We start from the raw sequence: 12,522 nt of genomic DNA on the forward strand, positions 1-12,522 counted from the left end.
CCCTTCCCTGGATTAAGATGGTTTGGTAATGAAGGCTGAAATGCAGCTAACCTAAATGCCTTTTGTCTTCCTGCTGTGATACAGAGCTGCTGAAGCTGTGAGGTGCTGCCAGGCCCATGGGGACTCTGCCAGCTCCAGTGGTGCTCAGTGTTGACACCTTGGGCCTAGAAGACTGGCTAGTGGCTCTCAGAGGTGATCCCATGTCAGAGCATCAACACGGCTTCCTAAGTACAAGTATGGAACATTGCTAAACTGCAAGGTGAGGTTTGTAATTTTACACATGCACCCTGTACAGGCAACTGGTCACTGAGCCACACGCAGGTAACTGATGAAGCACCCATTGCTTTCTCTTTTTGGCTTTCAGCTCTGTGTATCACCCCTCCCTCCTGAGGCAGAGGGAGCTGCAGGAACTTGCTGGTTCGTAATTGTCTGGGCACACGAACGCCTTGCAGCTGCAAGCTGGCTCCTGTGTGTGATTTGAAAGCTGGGCACGGTGTGCTTGCGTGCTAAGGAAATGAAGTAGATGCTGCCTTGGGCTGTTTATTGCTCAGCCCTGTTGGCAGGTACAAAAGATCTCCCCAGAAGCCATCCATCACTGGAGCTGCTGCTCCCCCCAAGCACAATGCGGCTGGTGGCAGGAGCAGTGTCCTGGTAAACACAAACAGGAAGGCGAGCGCAGCCCCGGCCCGGGCTGCCTGCGGGCAGCTTCTTGTTTGCTTTGCTTTGCTCTGATTGCTTCTCTCTGACTCAGCTTGATCAGTCCATCACCAGAGCCTTTCTTTCCATCCGTTCTTCCCAGTGCCTTCTGTGAGACTAAAACTAAGTCAATAGAAATGCAAAACTTCTGTCTTATTTCCTCAGTCTGATGAATCTTGAGAACCCTGCTGGGGTAGCTTGGCGTTTGCATAACTGCTTAACGACACTGCAAAGTGTAGCTTATGTGATGAAGGGTGCTCATTAATGTCATGTTTTCTTGAGATGTAAAACCGCTGCTGTTTGTTCCTGCAAACGGGAAACTGAGTCTCCCAACATTTTCCCATGGCAGAGAGGTGAGGGGTCAGGAGGAGCTTACTCACCAACACCCGTGGGTGGGAGGGTGCAGTTGATTTGATCTGCTGTGCGCTCAGCTCTGGGCTTAAGCACAGGCAGGGCAGCACCAGAGCAGAGAGGACAGGAGCCACGACAATAAGGGGATCAGCATTAATTTTTGGTAGGGTCATTTAAAAATTAATGCCTTACAAGAGCACTACACGGTGGTAGAATGTAGCTCCCACTGTAAGATCCTTCTTGAGCAGATCACCCACAAGCCTTTTTTGTCTTCTGCATAAAACTGTGCTGGAGCCATCAGGTTTGTAATGTATATCTATGCTGAAGGTTTTTTAAGGTTTATTGTCACTGACTGCAGTCTCACTGAGAGGTAGGCTTGCAAAACAGTTATTATAAAACTAAATGCAAGGTGCACATCAAGCTGCTCTTAAGGAGTTTTAAAAACAATGATCTTTACAGGCTTTCTCCTAAAATTGCTAGTGGGTTTGATAATCTTATTTAAATCTTTGCAATGACCTTGGTCCAATGTAAGAATTTATAAACAGCAAAACCCAGAATAATAACTAAATAATAGTTATTCAACTATTTATGATGCGGGAGAGTTTCTCTTATGTAAAAAATTGGTGATACCAATTAATCACCAAGGTAGGTCTGTAACTGCATTACCAACTCTTCCCTGTGCTCACAGATGCTGCACATGCAGGCTGGGTACCTGGAGCAGGGAAGGAAAGCACCTGATGATCACCTACAACTGCTGTGACCCCCTCTGCAAATCCCAGCCCCTTCAGAGCAGGTACACACTGGTGGTAAAGGATGCTCATTGCTGTCACTTATTTAATAATTAATGGTTTCTGAGCTGCCATGGGGCACCCCACAATGCTTCAGGGCACCTCTGGGTTTGCAAAGAACATCTGGGATGTGCTGGTTTACACCAAGAAGAAAATCCACCTGCTACTGATCAAATTCAGTGTTTCCACAACCCCAGATGGTTAGATGGGAACTAGAGGTGCAGCACGCTCCCACAGTCCCTCACTGGTTAATTAGGGAAGCTTTAGGATGACAGTTTTCCCCTCGAAGGCAAAAAGTGCCAGTCACCTTTGGAAAGGGACAAATCCCTGTGGGCAGTGCACATGGGCAGTGCATGCAGCTTTTGGGTGGCCAGGCTGGGTTTCAGGTTTTTTTATCAGAGTAAATATGGGTGCTCTGTCTCCCCAGCAGTGGGTGCTACCACCTGGTAGCCCCAGCTCAGCCACTGCAGAACCCTTGATCCACAATCTGCAGCATTTCTGCTGCAGTGCAATAGATGGCTGCCTCACCACTTGCTTTCCAGAAATTTGAGAGAGATTTGAACTCTGTCCCAAATTTCACCACTCTAATGCTTGGAAAATGCATTCAAAGGAGGTGTTTACTCAGAACACTGCAGAAATGCTTCTTTCATCACGTTCCTATTAACCTTAGAATGCTTTTAAGCACTTTCTCTTCCATGAGAATGAAACAGGAATATTTCCAGTTGCTCAGATTTTTTTTATTTCAACTCATGGGATTTGGTCAAACCCAAGATATCAAACAGTCCAAACCTGACTGGTCTTTTGTCTTGTGAAAATGCTCACTGTCCTATAGTTTTGTGAATTTGGAGCCCTAGTTCTGAATATAAATAGGAAAAGTGGGGATTTTTGGAAGCTCAACAGCACTTCTTGTGCCAGCACAGTGCATGGTGTCTCACTCTGCATTTCAAAGGTAGGTTTCTGCTTACCATGTTCCTTCAAAACATGGCAAGTGAGACATTTTTAGAAAGCAGTTTGGTACTTTAGCCATCTGGCTTCCAGTGTCAAAATGATGTTGTGTCCCCTGTGACTTGTGCCTCCAGAGCCAGGTAAATGCCATCACAGGGTCCTGGCTCTCTCTTAGAAAACAACCAGACTGTGTGCACTGGGCTTGTATCTCCTTTTTTTCTGTCTTTAATCTTATAGCTGCTGTTTGGGAGTTGTGAAGTAAATCAAAGGTGAGGCCAAGGGGGAGGCTGGGTATTTCCTGTGTGTCACTCAAGCTGTAATTACACCAGAAGGGTCCCTGTACTGTTTCTCTGTAGACCTTGGCATTGGCCTGCGTGTTAAAGCAGAAGCAAAGGCTGGAACAAATTCCTGTGGTTGTAGGGAATGCAAAGAGGCAGATTTTAGAGGGATGGTAAAAGCATGATTCCCAGACTGGTGTTTACATGTGTTTCTCTCGAGTTAGTTTTAGCCTTTAGAAATGGAGGTAAGGAGCAAAGGAGTTCATATTATCTAATTGTTGGCACCAAACTGGGCTGCCTGCAGAAGAGCCCATGCTCCCTCTGTTGTCACACAGGAGAGAGGAGCTTCTTTCCCAAGTGTTTTGCATTGGTGCTGTAGCCAGATTGCTCTGGAGGGGACTGACAGACAGGACCTGTGGGCAGTGGCCTTCAGTGTCAAGTCCCAAGGGGTTGTCAGGGGTTCATACTAACAAAATTCTTCTCTGTTCCAATGGGAGGTTTAACACATGAGACAAGCAGTGACGTTTCCATCCTTGAGCTGTGAAGTTGTTGCAGTTGCAATCATCCATGTTTCCAGATAGGTAAAATTCCAGAGAAACGATGATGGATTTGACACATCTCAAATGATGACAGCAGAGGTGCTGACTCCCCCTTTAATTCCTTCCCTTAACAGACAGGATCCCTGAACCTGGCCTGCTTCACCAACGTGTGCAGCTCTTATTTCTCTTTCACTGTGTGTCTGGTTGGCTTTGCCTTCCTCCCCCAACTCATAACTCCCAGCTCCTTTCCTGCGGGAAAGATTAGGAAGGATAGGAAGTCGTCTGTGCAAAAAAGCATCCCTGGCCAAAGTAAATAGAAGTCACAAGATTAGGCTTCATCAGAACTTTAAGCCTGGCCCAAGCTAAACAAATGAGCTGTCATGCTTTGGTAAAAGCTACAGTGTGAGTGCACTGGCATGACTGCAAAAATGGTAAAGCAGCTAATAGGTTTTGCAATATGGAAGCTTTAAGTTTGTTTTAAATGCTGCATTCTTCACAGTCAAGACTCACAGAACTTCAATTGCCATTAATTTTGTGTGTTGGCCTCACTTGCTGCTATGCAAACACACTTCCCAAAGCCCAGGGCAGCAGCAGAACAGCTCTATGGGCCTGGGCAGCCTCTGCTTCACAGAGGAACAACGTGGGGTGGTAAGGAAAACCTTGTTACAGCTTAAGCCCTGGGTTTCTTGGTTGTTGACACTCTGAGACTGTTCTAATATCTAACTTTTTGATGTCCAAATATCTACATAAAAACACAAACAGAGCCATGTTGAAGGACACCATTTTCCAGGCCTAGTCCATTATGGAGCTGTTCACAAAAAGGGTTAATTGGGTAAATGGGTACAAAAAGGGTAAATGGCTGCAGTCTCTCAGGCTTCCCTGTAAAGGGTAAGAGGGTAATTTGCACCAAGAGAGGGCAGCATTGTTTTTTTTCTTGCAATGAGCAGACTTCATGGACATGGGACTTGGGCCATGTCCCCTAGCTCTGGCACTGCCCTGTTGTGTCTCCCTGGACGTGTCATTCCCCCTGAGGATTTTGGTTCTCATGCCTGCACAGTGGGGACAGCAGTGACGAGACAGCTGCTGTAGTGGGACAAGTATTGGTGCTGTAAAGCAGACAGAGATCTGCAGTGCTTTGATATTTTCAATAGTTACTGATCTGTTTTAAGGAAAATAAAAACCAAACAACCCAGCCCAACCAACTAGCATTATAAGTCTTTATGGAACAAAAGGCTTTTAATATTGTTTTAATGTACCTGACAAAGCTTCAGAGGTAAGGCCAACCTCTTATAAGTGTGCAAGAGTCAAGACAATTTAAAAACCAAAATATTTCTCCCAGTGGAGACCTTGCAGCTTATCAGGTAACTGCAGGCTGTATTTTTGCCATTTTTAACTGGGCATTAAAAGTCTTTTTGACACTTGCTTTATTCCCCTACAATAGACCCTAACAGCCCCTCTGAGACTTTCTACAGCCTGATGTGTAAAATGTAATGGGGATTGGTTTAAAGAGTGGAATTTGACCTGAGAGAGATGTGAGTATTTGGGGACTACTTAGTCCTCAGTAGCACTTGGGGGCTCTTTAGTTTGTGGGGCACTTTATTACTCATTAGTGCTTGGGGATGCTACACTGCACTCGTTAACATCCTGTCCAGTGGCTTTCTCTGCTCACTGCTGTGCTGTGATGGAGCATATAGACCCTTTCTCCCCCTCCTCCTTTTCCTCCTGTTTGTGGAAGGAGCAGCAAGGCCTGGAGCTGCTCCAGGAGATCAAGGTGTCCCTGAAAGTGTTTGTCAGCAGAAAAGGGCTGGGGAGTCCTGTTGGCCACAAACATGACACCCATGAGTGCAAGGGGGCCTCTGGTGGTCACACAACCATAAATATATGGACAGGGGACCAAAGTGTGCTTCCAGAGAAGCTGTTCATACTGGTGGGACTCTAGCAGAACTACAGCACAAAGTGACTTAACAATGCAGGGAAAGAGAGATCTTGGTTTCAGTCTTGTGCTTCTGCTTCTCCTTATACTTGTGGGAAAATCAGGAGCAAAGAGCAAGCTGGATGCTTAAGCCAAGGCCCTCTGCTCTCTGCCACTGTTTGTGGCCCTGTGAGAGCCCAGCCCTACAGCAACCACTGGCTAATGCAGGGGGGATGCTGTGCTGCTGGCAGTTGCTTCACTCTTTTCTGTTTCTGTGAAACAAGCCTGGGTGAAACTGCCAAAAGTCCTGCCCTGCCCCTTCCTTGCTTTACAGTACTGGCCAGTTGTGGAGATATGGCCATTCATCTTGCGTGGCCACAGCTGTCCTCCCAGACAGGGCTGTGTGGTGAAGGGAACGTGATGAGCTCAGGGATGCTGGTAGTCTTTCTCACTTTTACTTTTCCTCTTAGATTAAATTATTCCCAGACGTGTGAACTTGGCAAACAAAGATCAAGTTTTCTCCACAAGGCAAGGTTTACCCCAGGCCTGGAATAGTGCCTGAGCTTCCCAGCGGTCAGGAAAAAGCTTGCAGGGAGCAGATGAGAGATTCCTTTTGTATTTTCCACCCATCAGGAAAAGCTGCATCTGAAAAAATAGCTGAACTGGAAAATAAAATTAGACAAGTCTGAACAAATATGAAAACCATCCCTGACCTGGTATTGGAAAAGAGTCTCAAATGCTAGAAAAGAGAGAAGCAGAAAGGGAATGGATGAGTTTTGGCCTCAGTTGGGAGTATGGAAGGAATTATTTCATTCTCTTTCCCCATCTATTTGTTCTCTATATGGCACTCTGTGTGGTTAATCCTCTGTCTTTGTCATAAATATATGTGGCAGAGACAAGTTTTTTTTCAGAGGTCCCAACCAAACCATCTGTTTTGCATCTGTGGTTTTGCATATGTAAATATTATTATTAATAGTAGCAAAAGCAATCATAATGGCAGCAGGAATAGAAACACTATTAATAGTCATAGTAGTGAAATTTCTATTTGTGTTGCTGCAGGAGGTCACATCATGCTCCAGGACTCAGCTGTGAGCTTGAGTGAGAACAAAAGGATGGTTGTTACCCCCAGGAGCTGCCTATGAGCACAGATACAGCCATGGGTGTGGTGCCAGGATTGTCAGGATGGAACTGTGGAGCCTGAGCATGATGATTTCTCCCAGACCCTGACAGAGGACTTTTCCAAGGGGAAATGGCTGCTGACAATTGCCAGCTCCTTGCAGCTTCTGCCGCTGTGGCGAGGAGAAAATGATTCCCAGTGGAGTGAGCTTAGCTCAGAAGCTCAAAAGTACCTGGAGACAACTGGAAAGTCTCCACAGTAAAGGTAATTATGCAATTTCTGCTTATCCAGAAACTAAATTTGTCCTGGTAGGTCTGGAAGCAGAGCAGAGGTCCCTGCATTGCCCAGTACTGCACCTGAGGTCTCACTCCCAGCCCAGCCCAAGGTGTCTTGTCTCCATATGGACAACAGGCTGGTCTGGGTGGATGACCTGTCATAGCAAGTCATTCTGCAAACCATTAGAATCATAGAATCATAGAATCCTAGGGGTTAGAAGGGACCTCGAAAGATCATCTAGTCCAACCCCCCCTGCCAGAGCAGGGCCACCTAGAGTACATCGTGCATGAACGTGTCCAAGCAGGTTTTGAATGTCTCCAGTGAGGGAGACTCCACGACCCCCCTGGGCAGCCTGTTCCAGGGCTCTGTCACCCTTACAGTAAAAAAATTTTTTCGAATATTCAACTTGAACCTCCTGTGCTCCAATTTACATCCATTACCCCTTGTCCTATCACTGGTCATCACTGAGAAAAGCCTAACTCCATCTCCCTGACACTCACTCCTTACATATTTGAAAACATTGATGAGGTCACCCCTCAGTCTCCTTTTCTCCAAACTAAAGAGACCCAGCTCCCTCAGCCTTTCCTCATAAGGGAGATGTTCCACTCCCTTAATCATCTTAGTAGCTCTGCTCTGGACTCTTTCAAGCACTTCCCTGTCCTTCTTGAACTGAGGGGACCAGGACTGGACACAATACTCCAGGTGCGGCCTCACCAATGCAGAATAGAGGGGGAGGAGAACCTCTCTTGACCTACTAACCACACCCTTTCTAATGCACCCCAGGATGCCATTGGCCTTCTTGGCCACAAGGGCACATTGCTGGCTCATGGTCATCCTCTTGTCTACCAGGACCCCCAGGTCTCTTTCACCTACACTGCTCTCCAGCAGGTCAGCCCCCAACCTATACTGGGACACTGTGTTGTTCTTCCCCAAATGCAAAACTCTACACTTCCCCTTGTTGAACTTCATCATGTTTCTCTCTGCCCAACTCTCCAGCCTGTCTAAGTCTCTCTGAATGGCAGCACAGCCTTCTGGTGTGTCAGCCACTCCTCCCAGCTTAGTGTCATCAGCAAACTTGCTGAGGGTACACTCTATACCCTCATCCAAGTCGTTGATGAAGATACTGAACAACACTGGTCCCAGTACCGACCCCTGAGGGACTCCACTAGTCACACACCTCCAACCAGATTCTGCCCCATTGACTACAACTCTCTGACTCCTTCCTTTCAACCAGTTCCTGATCCACCTCACTACCTGATCACCAAACCCATACTTGGTCAACTTATCTACAAGGATGCTGTGAGAGACGGTGTCAAATGCTTTACTGAAATCAAGATAAACCACATCTACCGCTCTTCCATCATCTATCCACCTAGTAATTTCCTCATAGAAGGCTATGAGGTTAGTCAAACATGATTTACCCTTGATAAAACCATGCTGACTGCTCTTGATGACCCCCATGTCCTTGATATGCCTGGAGATAGTGACAAGAACAAGTTGTTCCATCACCTTTCCAGGGATGGAGGTGAGGCTGACCAGTCTATAAATTTCTGATCCTGCCTTACTTCTATGATTTAAAAGCAACAGCAATTCTCCTTCTACTAATTCAATATTCAGGGGAAAGACCTCAGAGCTGAGGGGAGCTGAGACCAGAGGCAGAAGCAGTAGCAAGAAGGCCAGGCAGAGCAGAAAGAACATAGACACCAAAAATGGGGAGCTTGAAGGTGTTTGTGCAGGAAAGAGGACTTCAAAGAGGATGGAAGAGATGCACAGAAAGGAGGAAGCCCCCACTGGATTGTAGTCTATCCACGCAGCATCTGGAGACACATGAGCTGACAAAGCACATCTCAACACAACCTTCTCTTTCCAGGTTCCCTGTGGGGTTGAGCTGTTATCCTTGTTCCTATACGAGGAATGTTTTGGCTCTGTTTTTTTTTGTATTTTTTGGTTTTTTTGTTTGGCTCTGGTTGTTTTGCTGGATCTGTAGTGCATTAAAGAGCCCATCTTCTGGTTTGTATTTTTTCCAGTTATCATATTTCATGGATCCTGGCTCCTTTCATCCAGCCCTGTATTGCCCCAAGCAGAGACTAAGCGGGATCCAGTCCTTGGGCTTACTGCCTTCATGGGCATGAGAGGGACATGGACCCCATCCCACACTTCTGCTGCATTGTGGGAGGATTTTCTGCAGGGACTGACATCTTCCTCTGTTTTCAGTCTGCCAGCTACATCATGGTACCATGGCTGGAGCTTGAAGACTTTGGTGATAGCACATGCTGCCCTTCAAACTTCACCTGCATGCAGTCTTGTTGCTGAAGTCAGTCTAGATCAGCAGTAACAAGCCAAGGTTTGTACTTATTTCTTACACTTTTGAAATTTTGACCATGGCACACCAAAAAAGGGCATGTTAAAGGGGTGGCAGGCAGGGGCTTGTCAAAGCTTTTTAAAAGTCTGCACTGATAGGGTGCTATAACTTAAAAGCTGCTGCAGTTCCATGTTGGGTGCCCCTGACCCTGCCACCTCTCAGCCCATCTCTGTGGAGGTCTGCAGACCCTGGGGTAGATAAAATGGTTCTCTAGCTCTCTTGGAAATCTTTGCAGGCAGGCATTTAAAACACAAGAAAAAATTATAATCAGATAAAAAGGGGGTAAAAATCTAGTTCATGTCCCTCTCTAGCTGAGACATAGTACAGATGCCAGGGCAGTGGCTCTTGCAATTCTGTCTTTTACAACAGGGAGGAGATGGGGACCCACATGAGCACCAGGAGGGGCACAGGGCTGCCACAGGGTGCAGAGGGGGTGTGGGGCTGCTGTGACAGGGACCCTGTGGGGAAGGGGCAGCAGAGTTCCCCAAACTGGGCACCCAGCCCCCTCTGAGGAGCACTTTGTGAGCTAGGTTAGCTCCTCACTCTGCTCCCTATTCTCTAAGAGCTCAAAAACAGCTGTAGCAGGGTAAGGATCATCTGTGAACTTGAGATGTGCATTGCCCCGCTTGCTGTATCCCAGTCTTCCTTCCAACAACAAAGTCTTTCCTGGGCAAAAACACAACTTTGAGCAAATTCAAGCTTTGAGTTTCTCCAAGATTAGGTTATGGTGGTGTCACAGGTGCCTTCAGATCTGGTAGCTGCTCAAAAGTGCCATTCTTCTTCTTCTGTTGACCAGGCCTGAGAGCAGGTTTCCATTTGAGCAGGCTGTTTGATTTGACCCCCAGGGTCAATCCCTGCTCCACAATTTTGTGCAAGTCGTTGAAAACAACAGTCTTCACTGCCACTGAGGACTCTGCCTGTGTATGCTGGTGGAAGGGGTCACACAGCCCAGAGCAGCTCTGTTCAATCCCATGCAATCCCCCCTGTCCTGGCCCACACCCACCTCCTCTGGGACACAGCCTCCCAGCTCATATCCCCCTGAGGACTCTCCCCTTCCACTTTTCCAAGAGAGGCTCAGCTAATCTTTTCCTGCCCACTTAGAGGAGCAAGTGCTGTCTGTGGGTGGGCTGGGGCTGGCGGGGTTCTCCCTCGACCGGCAGCGATTATCCAGCAGCTCCTCGGGGGTAGGGAGAGGGCCAGGGAAGCCACTGCCTAATCCGTCCCCGAGCTGGATGGGTGCCTGGATCATTTCAGCGCCGCTCAGCACGCTCAGAGGCTGCGCACGCTCTGAGTGCAACCCTCCTCCTCCTCCTCCTCCTCCTCCTCGGAAAGCTCATGGCACAGGCATCTGTCACCGAAACCTGTCTGCATGAAAGGCTGTCTGCACAACCAGGGGAAAAAAGAAAGGCATGACAGCACAATTAGTGAGAGCAAATGAAAGGCTGTTTGAAGAGGAGGAGGGAGGAAAGGGGAGAGCTGCATAAATCCCTGGTGGGGTTTTGGGCTTGACATCAAAACCCCTTAACAGTGTATTACTTCAGCCCCCAATGTGGACAGATGTTGAGCTGTGGCTCAAAGGAAGTCAGAAATCTTTCCTTAGAAAAAATTTGGCTAGGAAACTAAAGAAAATATTGTGAAAGAAAAGGAAATAAAAGCCCACTAAAGAAGATTTATCACTGCCTCAAGCATTTCTGTATCCTCTGGTCTTATGAGGTCTCAGCCTCAGGGGAGAGAAAAAGAGAAACAGCCTGTTGCTACACTAATGGGTCACAAAATTAGAGTGGGGACACATTTGTCCAGATAGATGATGATGGAGGGAGCCCATCTGAGGACTCCTTTAAGCCATGCTAACCCCCGACAGCTTCCAACAGCCTCTGGCACCAGCCTGCAGCTTTCCCTGGACACGTGCATCTCTGCTGCCCTTTTTGCCCCCTTGCTCAGTTTTGCAAGGTTCTTCTGGAACCCTTTATCATTTCCAAAACATTTTATTTACCGAAAGAGCTTAGCATCAGCCATAAACCTGGAGATTTTGCTGTCCATTCCCTTCCCAATGCCATAAATTAAGATGTTGAATGAAACCAGACCTAGCAGATTCTTCGGCAAACCCATCGCTGCATCTGATTTGCCCTCAAAAACTGCCTGTTAAACCCTGCACTTAGCTACCTGCAAGGTAGGAATATCTTTTAACTAGGTTTCAGTCCATAAGGGGACCATTATTTCAACTCCACAGTAATGTAATTTTTTAAAAATTATTTTGCCATGATTTTTAGAAAATATCCATCGGTTCTTTCTGTTGGTTTCTCCTTATCCAGGTGCATACTGGTATTTTCCTGGAGTCCCAGTATGTTGGCAAGGAAGGCTTTCTCTCTTCTGTAGTTTTGTCTGCTGGCTCTTTCCTACCTGCCTGCCTGCCCCTGTGCTTGCTGCTGGTGCAGACCTAACCACCCCAGTGGGGACAAAGGTGACACCCACCCCTGCAGCTCCCAGGGTCCCCTTCCAGAGGAAGGTTTGTAGCTGGGAGCTACACTAGCAACCTGCACATTCTCTGTCACATTGCTATAGTTCCTCTGACTTTGGAGCTTCAAAGAATATCTCCCAAACACCTCCAGCAGAGGAGACCAATGCACAGTTGTGCCTGTGTGAGCAATGGTTCCCTAGCTGGCTTCTTTCTTCTGGTCTATTTAAAGAAACTTTTTTAAAAAGTTCTTCGCAAGGAGATCTTTGTGCTCTTTTTTAGATCTTTTAATTTTCTGTCTACACTTTGCTTGCTATGTTTTATGGGTTTTCCTTTTCTCCTCATGTGGGAAACCTTTCTGCTTCTAAAATGCTGACCTTCTCCCTGTGATACCTCCTTAACCTTAGCAATGACTCAAGCAGGGTGTTTTTTAGGACTTCTTAGTTCTTTTTGAGTTCTGGCACATGTTATACTTGGGCTTTAACAGAGCATTTTTTTAATCGCCTCCAGACTGCCTGCAGGCTCCTTGCTCTCTGTCTGTTCCTTTTGGTTTTGTTGTTATTGACTAATCACCTTCTTTTTTCATAGTTCCCTTTCTTGAAATTATAGAGCCACACACTGGATTTATTTGGTGTGCTCTCTCCCACTACAGCATTAAATTGGTTGTTTTGTGGTCACTAGCAGAGAACAGCTCTCCCACAAACACCTTGTGAAGCAGGTCCTGTGCAGTGCTCCCCACCTAACCCAGAGCAGCAGCCCTTGTTCCTGCTTCCAGGAGACTCATTACTGTATCCAAACCCACT

At 47.0% G+C, this 12,522-nt stretch overlaps 1 long non-coding RNA gene across 1 annotated transcript; it reads left to right on the forward strand.

Moving 5' to 3' along the window:
- Positions 1-1,739: 1,739 nt before the first annotated feature.
- LOC115599448 lies at positions 1,740-9,181 on the forward strand. Its single transcript, XR_003988434.1, has 3 exons — positions 1,740-1,840; positions 6,569-6,890; positions 9,117-9,181. It is a non-coding gene; the product is annotated as an uncharacterized LOC115599448 (long non-coding RNA).
- Positions 9,182-12,522: the final 3,341 nt, after the last annotated feature.

This window comes from Calypte anna, chromosome 20 (assembly GCF_003957555.1).
Source record: "Calypte anna isolate BGI_N300 chromosome 20, bCalAnn1_v1.p, whole genome shotgun sequence".
Lineage (NCBI taxonomy): Eukaryota > Metazoa > Chordata > Aves > Apodiformes > Trochilidae > Calypte > Calypte anna.